The 9,381-nt window shown below is 44.1% G+C and overlaps 1 long non-coding RNA gene across 1 annotated transcript; it reads left to right on the top strand.

The window, feature by feature from the left end:
* The first annotated feature begins 297 nt into the window (after nt 1-297).
* On the top strand, nt 298-5,519 carry LOC115793603 (uncharacterized). The gene is made up of 5 exons (XR_004021116.1): nt 298-476; nt 782-948; nt 1,655-1,814; nt 2,287-2,430; nt 4,881-5,519. It is a non-coding gene; the product is annotated as an uncharacterized LOC115793603 (long non-coding RNA).
* Nucleotides 5,520-9,381: the final 3,862 nt, after the last annotated feature.

Below are 9,381 nucleotides of genomic sequence, written 5' to 3' on the forward strand. Positions count from 1 at the left end.
AAATTAAGCAAATAAGCTGTACGTGTGTGAAACAATGATAACAAATTGATTAATGAATTAATTGTTAATTAATAAATGTATATTTGTAACCCAGGTGACAGTGTGCATGAGGTAAAAACCTGATTAAAATTTATTTTTGTTTATTATTTCATTTGGAAAAAACTGGTTTAAAAATATTAAAACCAAGCATTCCATCCATGGATGATTATTGGTTGGTTAAAAATATGTATGGTTGAAATTTTAAATAGGCAAGCTTTTATTCTGAAAGTGTCCCAGCGTGGCCCATGTGACTGGTAGTAGCCAACCGGATTCCTTTCGGTTCTGACCAAGATCGCTGCAGACACACAGACGTCGAGCTGCCGTTATTAAACAAAGGAAACTTATCTAAAAGAATATCTTTAATTTTTTGAGAAATTGTTTTGTTTTTCCACTTTATCCTGCCCTTCAGACGTGTGTACATTGCTGAATGGGACTTGGTGAGTTCGTAAAAATGTATTTTATTTCTTTTGAGAATTTTGTTACGTTGAATGTATTATTTGGGAAACAGTATAAGCTAAGATGTCAGATTTATGTTGTTTGTGTTTTAAAAGTTGATATTATGATGCCCATGTGTGAAATTGAAGTGCAAGTGTTGTGTTTTCACTTATCTCCGCTCCGCCATTTTGGCAGGTGTGCAGCTTAATCAGCATCTATTAAGCAAAACGCTGACTCTTGGCTAATGTCTTAAGCAGCCAACGCTTTATTTTGTTTATTTATTGATATTTTATGTTGCTTACATTAGGCCATTTAAGTTGGAGTGGAGAAAAGTTGAGCTAGTACTGAAGTGGGACTTCATACGCGGTGAAACGAGATGGCGAGCCACCGGACCTGATGAGCTGTGAAATTGCTGATCTGTGCATGTGGAGCAACATGCTGTCTGCTGAGTGTTGACCGTTTTCATCCGAACTGGTAGGATTTATCCTTGACTGCTAACAGCAGTGGATTCAAGACTAGCGCAGAACACAGACAATAGAGGGATCAACAGCAGGACAAAAGAAAAGAGACTCTCATGTGCATCGCACCTTGTTCAGCCTTTTGCTGGATTATTTTGAGTTGTGTCTTTTGGTTCAATATTTTTATTTTAATATTGAATGACCCTGTGTGGTACTGCTGTGATATTATTGAGATTGCAAACTATTTTGTTGGTTAAACCTAACATAACATTGAGTCTGCCGAATCTGAATACAGAGCCTAATTTTTGTATTAACTTTAAAAAAAAAAATAATAAAATAGATAAATAGATTTTGAAGCTAGAGAACTAAACTAGGTTTAGTGACTACTGAGTTAACTCAAACAGACAAACCAAAGGGAACTGAACAAATAACCCTAAGTTGAAGTTATTTCTTTTGGTTAAGATAACAAAAAGAGGGATTATACACCAGGAAGGTGTATGCTGTTGTGTTTTCTGTTGTCAAAGTCTTTTATGGTTTTTGTTGTGTGTAAATAAATCTTGCCAGCTAATTTAAATTTATTCTCTTGGTCTGTGGTCCTTAATTGTGGTGACACTAACTCTACTCTCCATAGCCGAACCTGTCATCTCGTCCAAACCCTGTAACGACTAAGGTGTTACATATTGATTCCAAAATGTTGTCTTGTAATTGTCATCATACTCAAGGTTGCCATGGTTGCAGAAATTGGAGGGACATCTTTGGACGACACAACAAGACGAATAATGGCATTCCTGATGTCCCATGAACTGGCGCTCCAGTTCAATCTCTTTGGTCATCATGGAAAACACAAGTTCCGGGACCTGCGTCTGTTTGATGTTGTGTATGGTAAATATCAATTTTCATGGTTGGAGTAACTTTTCTTTCCCCCTTTTCTTTCATTAAAAAAATAATAATAGGTCGTTAATGCTGTTTGTCATTATGAGTAATCTTTTGAAGATAACAGGTTAAAAACTGGGACTTCAGTTTTTTGTTTTATGTATTCACATGGTATTGTTTCACTGTTTTACTGTATGTCATGGAATTAAAAGGATTTGATAGATGACACAATTTGAAGGGAGTATTGTTTGTATAGAATCTTTGCTATGCCAGTTGTTGAGATACATTTTCTTTTTACTATAACAAACTGTGTAGTATCTGTACATAATAATAATAATAATAATGACTCAATAGTGCTTTCGATTATGGCAGATCTCTGCAGCCATTTTTGCCCTATGAAGGAATAGATGCAAATCTCATGAATGTCAGATTGTACAAAAGTAAACGACTAATAAAATTTCTACCTCTGCTTGATATTTAGGGGCACTTAAAAGAAATGGATGCATCCAGGGAATCACACAGAAAGATGCAGAAAAGGCCCTCTCTAAGTGGTTTACCGGAGCTCGTGATAGAGGTGGAAACAGGAAAGCCAGAGCCAATAGGGAGGCTGCCAATTCAAATCCAGGTGGGCAGATTTTTGAAGATGGACAGCACTTTCAGTAGTCTATGGTAGCTTTTAAGTTTAAGCATGCACATGGCTGTTAGGTCGTTCTCAAAAATGTTCATCGATCTTGAAAAGTTTTTTTTTGTTTTTTTATGTGTGTCTTTTTTTAGTAAAAACTAATTTGTTATTTTCACAAATGCTATCTTTTAACAAAAATGGGAATCATATTTTGTAGATGTTGAATAACGCTGAGCAAAACATTAAATTTTCTTGGTTTAAAAGCGCATTTCTTGTAGTTTGTTGTAGGCCTGTTTTCTGTTTGAGTTTTCTGTTTAAAGAAGTTTTATTCATATACTAAATATTTGCTCAGGTAAAAAGTAGTTACTGCCAATATTTCACATTAACCGTTACCAAATAAAGAGCCTTGACCAAAAGACATTTTTCATCTGATTTTTTTCCCCAAGTTTTATGCTAAAGCATTTTAGGACTTTGGTTTGTTGATTAAGATTGCATATCTGTGAATGTAATTCACTTCGTATTACAGCTTAGTTGAGAAAGACCCCATTAATTGGTCAATCAGGAATAAGACCTTACCATCTGGCTCCCACTGAAAACCCATTCAGGCCCATTAAACCTACATGGGCAAACCTAAATGGGCCCATTGTGGAAAATGTGGACAAATCCTCTTATTACCTATGTTTTAGCCCAGTTGAGAGCCTATTAAGGCCCAGTTAATAGTTCCTTAAAGCACACAGATGGGCCATACATGGGCCTCATGTAAGTCAGCCATTTGGGTCCCAGTGAAAACCCATTCAGGGCCTGTTAAACCCATGTGGGCTAACACATATGGGCCCATCATGGAAAACGTGGACAAACCCACTTGTTACCCATATTGTAGCCCAGATGAGACCCACTTAAGGCCCAGTTAATAGTTCCTTAAAGCACACAGATGGGCCATACATGGGCCTCATGTAAGTCAGCCATTTGGGTCCCAGTGAAAACCCATTCAGGGCCTGTTAAACCCATGTGGGCTAACACATATGGGCCCATCATGGAAAACGTGGACAAACCCACTTGTTACCCATATTGTAGCCCAGTTGAGACCCAGTTAAGGCCCAGGTAAATATTCCTTAAAGCACACACATAGGCCACACATGGGCCTCATGTAAATCAACCATCTGGGTCCCAGTGAAAACCCATTCAGGGCCTGTTAAAATCTATCTGGGCAAGCCCCTGTAGGGCCACCATGGAAACTGCGGACAAAACCTTTTGGGGCCCATAATGTTTGCCCTTACTTATCCCATATGGGGCCCACCTATGTGTGCTGGCTGGGGAATAATTTACTAATGCTCAGATTTAGACATAACCTTCCACAAGTGCTCAAACATGGAAAACTTGGTAATTGAAGCGTTTGTTGTTCACTTTTTTCCTGTTTGCCAAAAGTTTGATAGTAAAGGAGATGAGCAGCATCCAGGAGGACATTTCCCAGCCTGAAATACAGTTACATGTGTGGCCTGTTCTTTCCAGGCTGGCTCGCTCTCTGCCGCCTCTCTGTGCTCGCCCACTTGCTGCTTTTCATGGAGTATGCATAGAACTGAGACACACTATTTCACTGTAACTTTACACCATGATTTTCAACCCTCTTGCTGTACTTGGAGCTGGGTGGTGGTTAAAAAAAGGCCAGGAAACCATGCTGGCTTGCAACCAAATGCTATAGGATCACCTGGTATTTTGTATCAGGACACATTTAAGCTTTTTCTTGCATACCAAACAGTATGACAGACTAGGTGCTCTGTAAAGCCTTAGTAAATCGTTTCATTTAATAAGACAAGTTGCAAGACTAAAGCCTTTGTAATGGGTGACTTATTGGTGCTATTGCAACAGTTTGAATTCCGTTCTCATTATGACACCAACAGAAAACAGCTGGCACCACAATATAGATGCGATGTCAGTTTGTCATTGTGTTTGCCAATCCTGTAACATTAGCACCATCTGAATATTTGGGATACACTCTAAAATGTGTTTTTGCCCTCAGCTACATTCAGGCCCCCCTCTCTCTTCAAAGCCAGTCCAACATTAACATCTGGACAACAGGTGAGTAAATTTTCCAGCTGTGTTCTGTTAAGGAAGCCCAGGATCCAGACCGACCTCTGCGCATGTCCTTCCTCAGTTTCTGGGCTGAGAGTTGAACTCCTGGCACATGTTGTGGATGATGTTGGGTACAAATTTGTAGAGGTTGTCAAACTCGTCCACGAAGGAGTGCTCCTGGTCGGGGTCCGTGGCGATGTACTCCAGCTCATCCTGGGCTGCCCAGGCGATGCAAATGGAGTCGGCAATCACACCTGGATTGGGAGAAGGGAGAGAAGATCACATAACAGAGAAAGCAACTGCTTACATCATTATGCTGCTGAATTACTGCCAAATTACTGATGCTTGATTTGACAATGATGAAAATCTCTTTATTTGTCCAGATTCTGTTACAGATGACGCCTCACTTTGGCGATGGACCGCCAATGCAGGTGCCCTGACATCATCATAAGGGCGCCCGTCTGTGATGACGATCATGATCTTGTCGGCATGCAACCATCTGATGTGGTGGTTAGCAAAACTGGGACACCGCAGGGGACAGTTCTATCTCCATTCCTGTTTACCTTGTACACCTCAGATTTCCAGTACAGTGAAACATACCACCTGCACAAGTTCTCTGATGACACTGCACTGGTTGGGTGTATTAAGTGTACAGGGAGCTGGGGAGGAGCTTTGTGAAGCGGTCCAGCAGAAATCACCTCTTTCTCAATATCAGCAAGACAAAAGAGATGGTGGTCAACTTCCAGAGGAATAAAACTCCATTAACATCATGGGAGAGGACGTGGAAACAGTGGACAGCTACAGACACCTGGGAGCTCGCATGAATGACAGACTGGACTGGAGGACCAACAGTGAATCTGTGTATAGGAAGGAGATGAGCAGATGTTGGAGATCCTCTACCAGTCTGTGATAGCAAGTGCCATCTACTTTGCTGTTGTCTGCTTTTTTTGTGCTGGTGCTGGGGATCTCACCCACTCCCCACTAATGACGCAGCAGAGAGCTTTCTCCCTCAGACTGATTCAACCTTGCTCCCATAAGGAACGCTTCAGGAAATCATTCCTACCATTCTCATAAAACTGTAGAACTCTTCTTTCTGTAATAGGTGAACACACCTTTCAGGACATTTATATCCTCTTGGTCCAGATTCTTTGTGTACATATGTACACAATGACAAACTGTATACTTTATATTCAGGGAATGTATGAGTAATCTGTGTTGGCTCTTCTGCAGTGGCTCTCTCATTATTCACATGGGAGGCTCTTGGCTCTCCCTCAGCATCTGTAGCTTGTGCAGACATCTTCACAGAAGTACTAACTCACTCATCAAGTACACACAAAGCGGGAAACATCATTCTTTGTTTTACTGGTAGCCACACTTCCCTGCTCTGCCTGGAACACGCGCACAGAGACAAGGAGGTGCTGCCTTTATTGCCTTATAACAGAGCGTAACCTTTCGCTTCACAAAGTAGTGCAAACCAGAATACAGGGGCACACTCCTTAGCATGCAGGGGGTGAACTGGTCAATGAGTTTCACCTTTGGTGCCTGTGCTCACTCCCAGTTGTTGCTTGTAGATATTTAGGGTTCTGGGCAAGAGTTGGGGGGGTGAATTGGCACCGCCTGCTCTCTGGCAAGAGGGACGTCTGCACAAGGGAAAGCTCAAATAATAAACAGCCTGAACTCACTATGGGAGCTAAAATATGCGTGACTGTGTGACCGGTATGACAGAAGGACTCGTACCTCTTCTTGGGCCCAGTGCAGCATCTCTGGCTAATGCTGTCAGATCGCTACCTGAGTATCTGGCAGTCACTCTGTGAAATGATACACTGAGCGATTAATGCAAAGTCACATAAAAGCCTGATCAGGAAAGCTGATTGGAAAACTGTCCGACCTGGGGGTCCCGATCGCCACCTGCAACTGGATTCTGGATTTCCTCACAGACAGAAGGATCAGCACCGGATCACTACAGGGCTGCTGCCTCAGCCCCAAACTCTTTACCGTATACACCCACGACTGTGTATCCAACATGGACAATACCATCATCATCAAATACGCTGACAACACCACCATCCTGGGCCTCATCAAGGGTGGGGACGAGACCGGCTACAGGGCAGTCGTCAACAGCACACTTTCTTACGGAGAGGAAATCAACCTCATCCTCAACATAGAAAAGACTACAGAGATCATCTCTGACTTCAGGAAGAAAGACCCTCAACTGCACCCCCTCACCATCAGGGGCACTGAAGTGCAGAGAGTGGAAAGCCACAAGTTCCTCAGCCTTCATGTATCATCTGACCTGAGCTGGTCTACAAACACTGCAGCCACTGTGAAAAAGGCTCAGAAGCAACTTCACTTCATCAGACTGCTAAGGAAGGCTGGGCTGAGCTGCCGCCCCCTCACACAAGCCTACAGAGGCCTGGTGGAGAGCATCCTCACCACTGGCATCTTAGTGTGGTATGGCAACACCACTCAGGCTGAGAGGAAGGCTCTGCAGAGAGTCGTAAAAACTGCTGAAAACATTATCAGGACTAAACTCCCATCAGTGGAAACAATTTACACAAAAGATGCAAAAAGAGGGCACAGCACATAATCAGAGACCCATACCACCCTGTCCACTTTCTCCTCAGGCCCAAACACACAGCATACAGCCTGAGGAAAAGTAGAGCAGACAGCATCGTCACACACAGAACTAGATTCTGTAAAAGCTTCTTCCCTGCCACTGTCAGACTGATGGCAGAGTAAAGGACTGTTCACAGCCAAAATCCACTGTGCAATACTCCTCACACAGCTAAAACCTGATGTGCAACATTTTATTTATTCAGTTATTAAAATAACACTTATTGGTGCAATATCTGTCTGGTCTACATGTGCAATTTAGACTGTGTTCTTTGTAACACTAAGTGTACAATAACTGCTGTTCAGTATCCATCAACCTTCCATCTTAAGCAACTGTTTTTGTATTTTTGTATATGTGTGTATATACATTAGGGGTGGGACTCGATTAAAAAAATTAATCGAATTTTTTTTTTTCTTTCGTTTTTTTTTTTTTTTTTTTCTTTTGTTTATTTATTTAGGCACATAGTCCTTAAACCAGGCAGGAGGGTTGGTAACTCTCCCAGATCTTTTGGGGGTGGTGGGTGTTAAGCTTTGGGACACGGTGGGACCAGGAGGGATGGGCTCCACAGCTGGAAGGGAAGGGGGGCCCGGTTCACAGGAACTGGGCTGGCTCTGGTCACTAGTCTCTGGTGACGTGACCTTCACTGGTGACTCCGGCACTTCCTGGATGTGTCTCCGGTTCCGACGGGTGAGTGTCCCTTGGTCTGTTTGGTCATAGTAGGACCTGGGCTCTGGTGCCCGCGCGATGACCTTTGCTGGAGTCTTTCTCTCCGTCCAACTTGATGTTGACACATTGACCTGACTCCAGTACAGGTAAGGGACGTGCCGAGTGCCGTCTGTTGTAAAAGAAGCGGTAGGCACTTTTGGCTCGTTGGTCTTTGCTTCTCACGGCGTCGGTGTCAACAGGACTCAGAGCCAGCTGTGCAGGTAGGACTGGAACAGTTGTCCTGATCTGTCGTCCGATGGCAAGTTGAGCTGGACTCTGGCCTGTGGCGGTGATCGGATTAGCCCTGTAGCTCATAAGGGCTAGGTGGGGGTCTGGCTGCCGCAGTATGCGCTTTGCTGTGGCAACGCTCCACTTGGCTGCTCCATTGGCTTGTGGATAGTGGGGACTAGATTTAGTGTGTGTGAAGTTGTACTGCTCACTAAATGCTTGAAACTCAGCTGAAGTGAACTGGGTACCATTATCTGATACCAGCTCCAGGGGAATGCCCCACCTGACGAACATGCTTTTCAGGCGAGCGATCACTTGATGACTAGTGGTGGTAGTCAGTTGTGCTATTTCGATGTCTCGTGAGTAATAGTCCACAACAATGAGATACTGCTTACCATCCTGTTCACAAAGGTCAGCAGCAATCCGTAGCCAAGGACCACTGGGCAGGGGCGTGGTCACACCTCTGCGTAGGCTTGTTCCTAAGGCAGAATTCACATGTTCTGACTGTTTCAGTGATGGCGTGGCCAATCCCTGGCCACCACACTGACATGCTGGCCCTTCTGCGACTCTTTGTAAGCCCCTGATGCCCTTTGTGCAGCTGGGACAGTACATCTGCTTGCATAGAACAAGGAATGACGATTCTGTCGTCATACAATAGAAGTCCTTCTGCTTCTGACAGGTGTGCCCTGGCAGCATGGAACCGGTGTAGTGTGTGTGAAATGCGTGCTAACTCACTTGGCCAGCCGGCCCTGGTGTAGCGAATGACCGTCTGGAGATCAGTGTCCTGGCTAGTGGCTGACCTAATCGCGTCCAGTCTGTCACCTGTGATTGGTCTGGTTTCAATCACGGCTTGTACGTAGGCCTTGACCTCCTCATCCATGTCGGACGTGTCCCTATCTGGCAGAGGATTGCGTGACAGTGTGTCTGCCACAACAAGTTGCTTCCCTGGGACATGCACTGCCTCAGCGTTGAATTTCACGAGACGCATTAGCAGCCGCTGACATCTCACAGGTGCCTTGTCAAGGTCGTAGGAGTTAATGAGAGGAACGAGCGGTTTGTGGTCCGTTTGTAAACAGAATTTCTCCATTCCCTGCAGGTACCTGGTGAACCTTTCACATGCCCATACGCTGGCGAGGCACTCTTTCTCAATCTGAGAATACCTTCGCTCGGCCTCCGTCAACGTTCTGGAACAGAATGCCACTGGACGTAGTCCATTCCCTTGCTCCTGAAGCAACGCAGCCCCTAGGCCAAAACTGCTGGCATCAGCACTGACTACAGTAGGTCTGGATGCATCGTAGTATGCTAGGACTGGTGCGGAGGTCAGCATTTGCTTCACC

The sequence above is a fragment of the Archocentrus centrarchus genome, chromosome 15, assembly GCF_007364275.1.
Source record: "Archocentrus centrarchus isolate MPI-CPG fArcCen1 chromosome 15, fArcCen1, whole genome shotgun sequence".
NCBI lineage: Eukaryota > Metazoa > Chordata > Actinopteri > Cichliformes > Cichlidae > Archocentrus > Archocentrus centrarchus.